The sequence below is a fragment of the Penaeus chinensis genome, chromosome 22 (assembly GCF_019202785.1).
Source record: "Penaeus chinensis breed Huanghai No. 1 chromosome 22, ASM1920278v2, whole genome shotgun sequence".
NCBI lineage: Eukaryota > Metazoa > Arthropoda > Malacostraca > Decapoda > Penaeidae > Penaeus > Penaeus chinensis.
Window position 1 is genome coordinate 12,150,777 of NC_061840.1, and position 12,500 is coordinate 12,163,276.

Here is a 12,500-nt window from a genome sequence, read left to right on the forward strand (position 1 = left end):
CGTGTGTATGTGTACGTGTATGTGTACATTTTTGTACGTGTTTGTATGTATGTGTGTGTATGTATGTGCGCATGTATGTTTATGTTAATTTTTGTGTATGTGAATATATTGCGAGCACTTACACATACACACACACACATATATATATACATTTATATATATATATATTTTTACAGCCATTCATTCCAGTGCAGGACATAGGCCTCTCTCAATTCAATATTGTGAGGTTATATGGCAGTGTCACCCTTGCCTGATTGGATGCCCTTCCTAATGAACCGCGGTTCGGCGCGCAAACACTTGTGCCACGGCGGTGACTTCCCCTACGACACCTGCGTTTGACTTCTCAAGGCGATATGTCGTTTTCTCAGGCTCGAGCCAGCAGCCAGAGCGCTGGCATTTTTTATGACCGCCGCGACGGGGAATTGAACACGGGACCACGAGGGTCGGAGTCCAGTGCTCTAACCACTGGACTATCGCGTCATATGTATGTACATATATATATTACATATATACATATTAGTAAATTAAAATTTTTAATATATGCTAACATGCTAACATTTTTAATTAATGAGGTAAGCAACCGTATAATTGTCAGCGACGACTGACAAACCTATTTGCCTGACGGCGGACCTGGAAGGCGTTCGTTATTACCTCGACGACTTCGTAATCTGGAGCGAGTCCTGGGAGAAACATCTGGTACGCCTGCGGGCGCTCTTCTCGGCCCTGTCGAACGCCAATCTCACGGTAAACTTGCAGAAAAGTGGATTTGGACACGCTCATGTCACTTTTCTGGGTCACGTGATCAGTCGCCAGGTCGCACCTGTAACCGCAAAGGTGGAAGCTGTTCTGCAGTATCCTGCGCCCGTCGACAGGAAAGGCTGGATGCGCTTCTTGGGGATGGCCGGCTACTACAGTCGGTTCTGTAAAAACTTCTCGCAGGTATCCGCATCTTTGACAGACTTGCTGAGCACCTCTTGTGTACCGCCCCCGTCTTGTAAGCCCCTGACACCAGTAAACCATTTGCAGTACAGGTGGATGCCAGTAACAGTGGTGTGGGAGCGGTCCTCTTGCAGAGAAACGGAGGTGAAGTGTGTTATTTTCCGTATAAATACAAGTCATATCAAGAGTCTTACGCCACCGTCGAAAAGGAGGCTTTGAGAATAGTGTTGGCTATTGAAAGGCTTATAATTTAACTAGTCCTTTTGAAATTCTCTCTGATCATAATCCGTTAACGTTTATTGAAAAGGTAAAGTTTAGAAACACGCGAGTGTTAAGATTGGCACTAACATTACAGCCGTTCAGTATAAAAATCCTCCATATTAGTGGCAGACGCAGTATCATTGCGAACGCACTCTCAAGATTGGGTTAACGTTAACAGTTGGATTGGCGTTGCACAGGGTGTGCGCCTTGTCTACTCTGAAAAGAGAAACGCAGAACTGAATATGCATACACACACAAGCATCTTTTAGAGAACCAAGTCTTCAGTGAGTTTCACAGGAAATGCTTTCGGGGGGCGAATTGTGGGATTTACTGGATCTTGAATAAGTTTCGACTTATTCTTATTAATTGCAATTCAAATTTCTAATGTTGAGAGCATATTAAGTTTGCAAATGCGCTACTGATGTACTTATTAGAAAACGTACACTCCTCTATTCTGAATATGATGATTTAGCTGAATACAGTATAGTCCCTGCAGTAATAATTATCATTTGCACACGTGTGTGTGTATGTGTGTGTTTTTACATATATACATACACACACACACACACACACACACATATATATATATATGTATGTATGTGTGTGTATATATATATGTATATGTATATATATATTCTTATATCTAAATGCATAAATATATATTTATCTATCTATCTATATCTATCTATCTCTCTATCTCTATATATGTGTGTGTGTGTTTGTGTGTGTATGTGCGTGTGTGTGTGTGTGTGTGTGTGTGTGTGTGTGTGTGTGTGTGTGTGTGTGTGTGTGTGTGTGTGTGTGTGTGCGTGCGTGCGTGTGTGTATGTGTGTGTGTGCGTGCGTGCGTGTGTGTGCGTGTGTGTTTGCAGTTTCCACGCAAACTTACCTGATTCATTGAGTTGATTTCATCCTTGGAAAAGTTATGGCGTTCTGCAGCAAGACGTAACAGCCTGCCCCTTTCTACGGATTCTCCCTCTTCCTCCAATATCTCCAAAAGTTTCTCCTTGTAGAACCTCTTTCGCAGAATAACAGCTTCCTGAGAAACGAAAAAACAAACATACCAACACACAAACCTATGATATCTTTTTTATTTTGTCCTCATGTATGGTTATGGAATTTGTTATGTAATGCTCTTTTCTTACCGCTTGATCAGCCATTATATTGACTAGTATGTTTTTTTATAAGGATTCGTCAATCCTTCTAAAAACATACTCTTTGTTTTCATTGGCTAGCATTTGTGCTTGTTTGTGAAGTGAAATCCGCTAAATTACCGAGTGCCCAAGTACGTACTTTATATTTTGCTGTAAATTGCGCGAATTTATTAAAACTTCTTCAGATATCCATATTTGTGTAAACGGATATAATTTATTTAGGTTTCCACTATACTGACTTCTGGTAAATCTTGTAAAAATATAGTTTAGGTTACAGGTTTTGTTTACTCTTACCTGACTATTCACTTTCAGAAGAGCTATCTTGGTCCACTGGAATAGGGGGAGGCAGGGGACTTTCTCTTGCTCTCCCATTTTATAAACTCTTTAACCCTTTACTTCCTGACCCTTCTTCTTGTATGTGGAAAAATAATTTATCTTGTGACTATTTTGTGTGGAATAAATTTTATAAATTCTTTAATGAACTCTTTTAAATCCCGCCAGACCCTTTCGATATTGTGTGTGTGGATATGTGGGAAGTGTGGGTCTACAGAATTCTCTGAATGATTAATTACAAGGTGCTCGTACCCATGCTGTTTTAAACTGCGGTAGGCAGCCCACACATCACTACAAATTACTGTTCCTGGTAAAATGATTTTTTAAATTAGGGGTATGAGCGTGTCTGCACTCCTATCACTGCCTACCAACGGCACCAGGAATTTCTTTTCAGACTCACGCTCAATACCCCCAAAGACCCACACTTGACTAAGTTGCCTCCCTCTGTTGTATTTGCGGCGCACGAGCAGCGTTTCGTCGATCTCAACGATTACACCGGCACTCCTATTTTGTAACCAATTTTGGGTTACTTCTGAACAAAAACTCCAATTTACGTTACTTGTTTTGCCAATGATTAACACATTACAACTATTTCCGAGACCATTATAGAAGCAATTCCAATCATAAAAGACATTATGGATTGTATATATGGATAAACTAATACTCTGGGATGCTAGGTCCATTTTAAACAAAAAGACAGAAATAGACCTTTTAATAGATAAATAAATTCCAAAAGTATTCACAATCTGCTAAACCTGGTTAACTAAAAATGACAACTTTAAGATAAACAACTATACAATAGAAAGGAAAGATAGAACAGAGCAAAGGGGAGGATGGCTAGCGATTTGTATACATAATAGTATACAATACAAGAAAATAAACCTCAACGAGAGACAAAATAATAAAATAAAAAAATAACTATAAAACATTGCTACAAGAATAAATGGCTAAATTTAATTTTAATTTACAACCCTTGCAACAAAATAAAAAAATAGAATTAGATCATTACATAGAACTATTAAAAAAGCCCAAATTAATAATAGGAGATTTTAATGCCCACCACCCGTCATGGAACCCACATATGAAAACAAAAACCGCAAATAAAACGGGAATAAATTTGTTAAACTTGGATTACTCAAAACAATCTTATTAATAACCCCCACAGGTTTAATCACCAGAATAGACCCAAAAACAGGGAAAGGAAATACTATAGACTTAGTGATAGGATCTCCTGAACTAAGCCATCTTGAAATATTGTTTAAGAGCGAAAGATAGAACCATTATTTTGGAGAAAGAAAAGATACTGGAAAGATGGACAGAATACATCCAGGAACTGTTCCACGACAACAGAAGAGAGAAGCCATTAATCGTATCACATAACCGCATATCAAATGTATCAATGCTTTTCCACGCCCAAGCTATATGCCGGCGTGGCAGATGAGTGGATAACGGACTGTGCAATTGTTCCTTTCCTTAAACTGATAAGTACTCATAACAATGTTATAGGCTAAAATTCAATGTAATACCACTATGTAATGTTATGACCATGCATTAAATGTACCACAGCTTGCCCACGCCTGTGCAGTTAGCCAGGGTGGTAAATAAAGGACTAAACTAAAACAATTACGGTATACAATTCGGCGGTTAAATCCGAGATTAATTTTTGCCTGATTGACGCACAATACAAATGAATCAAATCATGTTTGGGCAAAATCAACTTTTTTTTAAAAAATTGCGTTTCGAAAGTTTCTAGATGACCGTTTCAAATTTATACATAAGGCTTCACTAATAGTTCCTCAAATAACAACGGTTTTTTGATTGACTGCGTTAATAAATAAAAAGCAAACACAAAAATAAACCCTATTGACAGTTACGTGTCGTGTTACGTGTTATTCTCAAACAAAAAACTTAACACATTTTAGTAACAGACCTTCCAAACTTTAGTGATGATTGTCGTCAAATATGGTAACCGTTCAATACTTACACTTGTCTTAAAATGTAAGATGGAACTCATTGACCTTTGCCTGAGCCGAAAATACTTCGGAGGCCGTGGCGATACTTCAGGCTGCGCAGCTAAACCTTATTGCTCGTCCCGCGGAATTATGAAAGCTTTAGCCTGATTTCGTCGCGCGCGGCGACGACACCCATTCAACTGCGGTCGGTTGCAATAGCCGAAACGGTAATAATTTGTATTAATAATGCATGTATTATTATCCTATTAAAAGTATTTTTTTTATTGCATTAATTGGCTTATTACTTGAAATGTACTTCGTGCAATAAGTATGTATATTTCGCCGGTTCTCGTTAAACATTACTTAAATTTTACTAACCTAATATCGTCCCGTCTCCGTTATTACGCTTCACCATAACACGTCGTCCTCAGCGTAGTAATATTTCCAGTTATAGGTGTATTTCGCAATTTGTAAAAATTCTGCCAGTTTCTATATTTTTATCACACATACACTTCCTTGGCCACCGGACAGATACACACTGAACGTTTTTCATGGGTGAGAGCAGGGCTTTCCGAAAAAAACGATTTTTGATTGGTCAGAAAACGTCATTGTCTGAAGTTTTCATTGGCTAGAATTTCTCAGTTTGTAACACCGTATAATCGCTAAATTGTCAATAATTGGTCGTTTTACATGGTGTCCTTGTCTAACTGTTCAGACATTAATCATTTATTATCGCTATTTCAGAAGAAATTTGTCTGTACGTGCGCGAAAAAATGGTATTTGTTTCGTATTACTTTTTTTTTTTTTACCACATGTAAACAAACAATCAGGTAAGTGTGAACTCTTACCTGATTTTACTCGCTCTCTGAAGAAGTATCGTCCAGAGGGACTGGGGCAGGTAACTGGATAGTCCTTTCTTGCCCGCCTTGCGGCGGGTATAATTATGCCGCTTGTATAAAAAAGGAATGGATCAGTGATATTTCGTTAGATTTTATAAATAGATAACGGGCCAGGTATTACCGCTTGACCCATTCTTTTAGGCCCCTCTACAACCTCTCTATATTTTGTGTGTGTATCAGAATGATTAATACTCAGAAATTGTAACCATGGTGTTGTAGGTTACAGTAGGCAGCCCATTCATCACTGTATATCACACTGTCTGGTTTTATATATTTCTTAATAAGGGGTATGAGCGTGTCTGCACTGCGGTCATTGCCAAGCAATGGCACAATGAATTTATATTTACTCACACACTCAATACCCCTAAAGACCCACACCTGGCTCAACTGTCTGTCCCTATTATACTTACGGCGCACGAGCAGCGTCTCGTCGATCTCAACTATTACACCGGCACTTCCTTTTGAATTTTGATTTTGTAACCAATATTCGGTTACTTCAGAACAAAAACTTCTCTAATCTACGCTAGTTGACTTAGAAATACTAATACATTTAATAATTTGTGCGTGATCCCAATGTTTTTGTAGCCAATGATTCACAAACAAAATTACTTTAAAAGGTTCCAAATGTGTCCCCTGTAGAAACGTGCCTGTGTAATCGCTGGTCGAGAAAACGCAACTTTTACGCCGTTTTGTCTTTGCAATTTTTTTCCATCTGCCACAATACCACATATCTCGATCTTCACGATATTTGCAAGGTAAATCGCAATGCGGGCAACTTACCGCTCTTGGCTAAACACCGTGTGCTCTCAGGAACTCTATAGCGTTATATTTTTTTTGTTTAAATAATCAGATATAATACTATAGTAATGCGCAGCTGAGATCCATTTTGAGCAAAGATTTGGTATATTTTTTCCTTGCCCACTTCACATACGTGTGGCACAAATGGTGGCATGTGATTGGTTTATACTATTTCCTGTAATGCTATTGGCGCTCGTGACAAATGTCACTCGCATGTGGTATAGAATAAAAGTTTCAGAAAGTTTCGTGCGCAGTTCATGCGGTAACATTGTTGTTTTTGAACATCGCGCGCAATTCTTCAGTTCCCTCTTGCCCGTAATATGGACCAGACACATCGATTTGCGCAGAGTAAGAAATGTCATAGTTACTGTAAATACTCGATTTTATGATGATATTACTCGTGTATTGTCAGATATTTTAATGTAGAAAGAAAATCACCTTCATGTAAGTCTATGCGGATTTTTTCTAATTACGAAATGAAAGTATTACAATAAATAAAACAAAATAAAACGGCATCATTGTTTTGTTAACAAAAAGAAGGAAAGGATATTGGATGGCGATTTTTAAAATATTGAGATAAAATATGTGGGGCTCTGTGATACTTGCGTGTCCAATAACTTCGTTTTTTTCTGATTTGCGACGGAAGTTCATAGAAGATAAGTTTCTTATATTTATTTGCTCTATCACATGCATATATTTATTCCGATTCAAAGATGGCTAGTCAAAACTTTACCAATACCGAAATCTAAATGAAGAGAAGAGGAGCATAGAGAGAGGCCAATGCATTATACAAAGTATCTTATTTTTATATTTTACCTTAATTTTAAAGTTAATTTTACTCACCGAAGAACATAAGAAAGAACCACAATGCCCTAGGTTCTCGCGCTTCAAAGCCAATGTGGGCAAGTAAAAAGTAAAAAGTCAGTTAAGTGGTTGCGAAGTATGGTGATATAGGTTGTGAGAGACATTTGACTGGATATTTATTCGGAAAGTGACAAAGTGAGCTGGTGCTTTATTTATTTATTATTTTAGTGTTTTTTCTGTATGTGCTTTTGTTTTACTGCTTTTATTGATGTTATTGCTATTATTGCTTTTGCGTGTTTTACTCCTTTTTAATGTTTTATTGTTTTAAGTTTGGTTACTGCATAAATTTAATAAATGTTCTATCACTTGTCGCAATTTCCCTCGCAAGACTATATGTAAAGGAAAAAGGATCAACAGTTCAGTGGCTGAAACAGTTCTTGGTCTCATTAATTACGCTACTCCCTTGCGTATACGCACACGCCTCTCCTCGGCTCAAATTCACGCTTACCAACCTTTATACTCCCGCACCTAACACGTACAGTACACACACACACATACTTCACGCGCATACACAATCTATCGCTCCTTTCCTCACATCTTCTACACTATTCCCCTTCCCACAAACAACACTACGTAAACTAAATGGGTGGTGGCAGTGACGCTACTTTTTACACTCTTGCGGGACATAATTGTATTTGCAGTTCACTACAAGGATAGGGTGTAGGGGGAATATGAGTAGGATGATGATGGATATCGGCAGTCACTTTGAGTGTGGAGAGAGCTGGAGTTGTAGAATTTGAAGGTGGATGAGTGTCAGTTTGGAACTCGAGTATATAGTTTTGAAGACGTGCACGACACGTAACTGTCAATAGGGTTTATTTTTGTGTTTGTCTGCTTTTTATTTATTAACGCAGTCAATCAAAATACCGTTGTTATTTGAGGAACTATTAGTGAAGCCTTATGTATAAATTTGAAACGGTCATCTAGAAACTTTCGAAACGCATTTTCATAAAAAAAAGTTGATTTTGCCCAAACATGATTTGATTCATTTGTATTGTGCGTCAATCAGGCAAAAAAAAATCCCGGATTTAACCGCCGAATTGTATACCGTAATTGTTTTAGTTTAGTCCTTTATTTACCACCCTGGCTAACTGCACAGGCGTGGGCAAGCTGTGGTACATTTAATGCATGGTCATAACATTACATAGTGGTATTACATTGAATTTTAGCCGATAACATTGTTATGAGTACTTATCAGTTTAAGGAAAGGAACAATTGCACAGTCCTTTATCCACTCATCTGCCACGCCAGCATATAGCTTGGGCGTGGAAAAGCATTAATACATTTGATATGCGGTTATGTGATACGATTAATGGCTTCTCTCTTCTGTTGTCGTGGAACAGTTCCTGGATGTATTCTGTCCATCTTTCCAGTATCTTTTCTTTCTCCAAAATAATGGTTCTATCTTTCGCTCTCAAACAATATTTCAAGATGGCTTAGTTCAGGAGATCCTATCACTAAGTCTATAGTATTTCCTTTCCCTGTTTTTGGGTCTATTCTGGTGATTAACCCTGTAGGAGTTATTAATAAGATTGTTTTGAGTAATCCAAGTTTAACAAATTTATTCCCGTTTTATTTGCGGTTTTTGTTTTCATATGTGGGTTCCATGACGGGTGGTGGGCATTAAAATCTCCTATTATTAATTTGGGCTTTTCTAATTGTTCTATGTAATGATCTAATTCTATTTTTTTATTTTGTTGCAAGGGTTGTAAATTAAAATTAAATTTAGCCATTTATTCTTGTAGCAATGTTTTATAGTTATTTTTTTATTTTATTATTTTGTCTCTCGTTGAGGTTTATTTTCTTGTATTGTATACTATTATGTATACAAATCGCTAGCCATCCTCCCCTTTGCTCTGTTCTATCTTTCCTTTCTATTGTATAGTTGTTTATCTTAAAGTTGTCATTTTTAGTTAACCAGGTTTAGCAGATTGTGAATACTTTTGGAATTTATTTATCTATTAAAAGGTCTATTTCTGTCTTTTTGTTTAAAATGGACCTAGCATCCCAGAGTATTAGTTTATCCATATATACAATCCATAATGTCTTTTATGATTGGAATTGCTTCTATAATGGTCTCGGAAATAGTTGTAATGTGTTAATCATTGGCAAAACAAGTAACGTAAATTGGAGTTTTTGTTCAGAAGTAACCCAAAATTGGTTACAAAATAGGAGTGCCGGTGTAATCGTTGAGATCGACGAAACGCTGCTCGTGCGCCGCAAATACAACAGAGGGAGGCAACTTAGTTAAGTGTGGGTCTTTGGGGGTATTGAGCGTGAGTCTGAAAAGAAATTCCTGGTGCCGTTGGTAGGCAGTGATAGGAGTGCAGACACGCTCATACCCCTAATTAAAAAAATCATTTTACCAGGAACAGTAATTTGTAGTGATGTGTGGGCTGCCTACCGCAGTTTAAAACAGCATGGGTACGAGCACCTTGTAATTAATCATTCAGAGAATTCTGTAGACCCACACTTCCCACATATCCACACACACAATATCGAAAGGGTCTGGCGGGATTTAAAAGAGTTCATTAAAGAATTTATAAAATTTATTCCACACAAAATAGTCACAAGATAAATTATTTTTCCACATACAAGAAGAAGGGTCAGGAAGTAAAGGGTTAAAGAGTTTATAAAATGGGAGAGCAAGAGAAAGTCCCCTGCCTCCCCCTATTCCAGTGGACCAAGATAGCTCTTCTGAAAGTGAATAGTCAGGTAAGAGTAAACAAAACCTGTAACCTAAACTATAATTTTACAAGATTTACCAGAAGTCAGTATAGTGGAAACCTAAATAAATTATATCCGTTTACACAAATATGGATATCTGAAGAAGTTTTAATAAATTCGCGCAATTTACAGCAAAATATAAAGTACGTACTTGGGCACTCGGTAATTTAGCGGATTTCACTTCACAAACAAGCACAAATGCTAGCCAATGAAAACAAAGAGTATGTTTTTAGAAGGATTGACGAATCCTTATAAAAACATACTGGTCAATATAATGGCTGATCAAGCGGTAAAAACAGAGCATTACATAACAAATTCCATAACCATACATGAGGACAAAATAAAAAAAATATCATAGGTTTGTGTGTTGGTATGTTTGTTTTTTCGTTTCGCAGGAAGCTGTTATTCTGCGAAAGAGGTTCTACAAGGAGAAACTTTTGGAGATATTGGAGGAAGAGGGAGAATCCGTAGAAAGGGGCCGGCTGTTACGTCTTGCTGGAGAACGCCATAACCTTTCCAAGGATGAAGTCAACTCAATGGATCAGGTAAGTTTGCGTGGAAACTGCAAACACGCACACATATATATAGAGATAGAGATATAGATAGATAGATAAATATATATATGCATTTAGATATAAGTATATATATATACATATACATACATCTATATATATATATATATACACACACACACATCTATATATATATATATAGATGTGTGTATGTATATATGTAAACACACACACGTGTGCAAATGATAATTATTACTGCAGGGACTATACTGTATTCAGCTAAATCATCATATTCAGAATAGAGGAGTGTACGTTTTCTAATAAGTACATCAGTAGCGCATTTGCAAACTTAATATGTTCTCAACATTAGAAATTTGAAATGCAATTAATAAGAATAAGTCGAAACTTATTCAAGATCCAGTAAATCCCACAATTCGCCCCCCAAAGCATTTCCTGTGAAACTCACTGAAGACTTGGTTCTCTAAAAGATGCTTGTGTGTGTATGCATATTCAGTTCTGCGTTTCTCTTTTCAGAATAGACAAGGCGCACACCCTGTGCAACGCCAATCCAACTGTTAACGTTAACCCAATCTTGAGAGTGCGTCCGCAATGATATTGCGTCTGCCACTAATATGGAGGATTTTTATACTGAACGGCTGTAATGTTAGTGCCAATCTTAACACTCGCGTATGGGAAATTAACCAATGGATATACTTGCTATATAAAGACTTGTATGATTATTTTCTGGCAGTGTGCGTTTGTGTTTGTGTATTTGTCTGTGAATTCATGTGTGTATGTGTCTGTGTTTCGGTATCTGTGTATTTCTGCATTATATTTGTGTCTATTTTTTATGTATATTTTTGTATGTGTATTCTGCATCTGTGTAATTACCTGTGAATTTGTGTGCATTTGTCTGTGTATTCCTGCACATCTGTATTTGTGCGTGTGCTTTTTGTGTCTGTGTGTGTGTGTGTATTTTTGTTTTTCTATGTATTCGTCTGTATTTCTGTAACTGTGTATTTGTGTGCATGTGTTTATTGTTTTAGCTCTTGCTGCATTTTTGTTTTCTGTGTATTTCTGCTACTGTACATTCCTTCGTCTGTGTATTTGTGTCTTTGCATTTCCGCACGTGTTTTCTGTCTGTGCATTTCGTATCTGTGTTTTGTGTATCTGCATTTGTTTCTGTGTATTTCTGTATTTGCGTTTTCTGTTTGTGTATTTCTGTATTTGCGTTTTCTGTTTGTGTATTTCTGCATGTACGTCTGCATATATATCTGTGTGTCATTATCCAACTGTGTATTTGTATCTCTGGATCTAGAACCTTTATCTTATTATTTTTCTTATATTTTTCAAGCCCTAGAGGCCATGCTGGTCCGTGGCACCGCGGAGATAATTATGAAAGGCAGCAGTCACTATGTGACAATACTAGACATGAATACTTCCGTCAACGTAAGGAAGAAGAAAAAGGACAAACCTAAAAAAGTCAAGAAACACAGATTCTGCAAAAAATATTGAAAAAATGGAGAATAAAAATAAATCACAAAAAATCTCCGTAAAGGTTGCTGCAATTGTCTGAAATTAGATAATTCCTATCGGGGCTTCCGTGAAGATCACTTGGCCACAAATCGCTGCAATTTTCTGAAGAGATAATTCCTATCGGGGCTTCCGTGAAGATCACTTTGCCACAAATCGTCTACTCTGAAAAGAGAAATATAGAACTGAATATGCAGACACACACAAGTCTTCAGTGAGTTTCACAGGTAATGCTTTGTGGGATTTACTGGATCTTGAATAAGTCTCGACTTATTCTAATTAATTGCAATTTAAATTTCTAATGTTGAGAACATATTAAGTTTGCAAATCCTAGAAAACGTACACTCATCTATTCTGAATATGATGATTTAGCTGAATACGATATAGTCTCTGCAGTAATAATAATCCTTCGCACAGTGTGTGTGTGTGTGTGTGTGTGTGTCTATATTCACATGCTTAAGTAAAAAAAAAAACAAAAAAACTTGCTTACCAATTTCCATTGAGGAGCCTGGTGCAGGGTTCCTCTGTT

The 12,500-nt window shown here is 37.2% G+C and overlaps 1 protein-coding gene and 1 long non-coding RNA gene across 2 annotated transcripts in view; both read right to left on the bottom strand.

The window, feature by feature from the left end:
- Positions 1-2,801, bottom strand: part of LOC125036845 (ATP-binding cassette sub-family B member 6-like) — a 66,205-nt gene extending 63,404 nt beyond the window's left edge. The window contains exon 1 of the mRNA XM_047629724.1: positions 2,089-2,801. The gene's annotated coding sequence lies outside the window, so the exon portion shown is untranslated. The remainder of the gene's footprint in view (positions 1-2,088) is intronic.
- Positions 2,802-11,397: 8,596 nt separating this feature from the next.
- The window catches only part of LOC125036846, a 2,376-nt gene continuing 1,273 nt past the window's right edge, over positions 11,398-12,500 (bottom strand). Inside the window, exons 3-4 of the long non-coding RNA XR_007115924.1 lie at positions 12,462-12,500; positions 11,398-12,136 (exon numbers count right to left, since the gene is read on the bottom strand). The exon at positions 12,462-12,500 is cut by the window's right edge and continues 37 nt beyond it. This is a non-coding gene — a long non-coding RNA (uncharacterized LOC125036846). The remainder of the gene's footprint in view (positions 12,137-12,461) is intronic.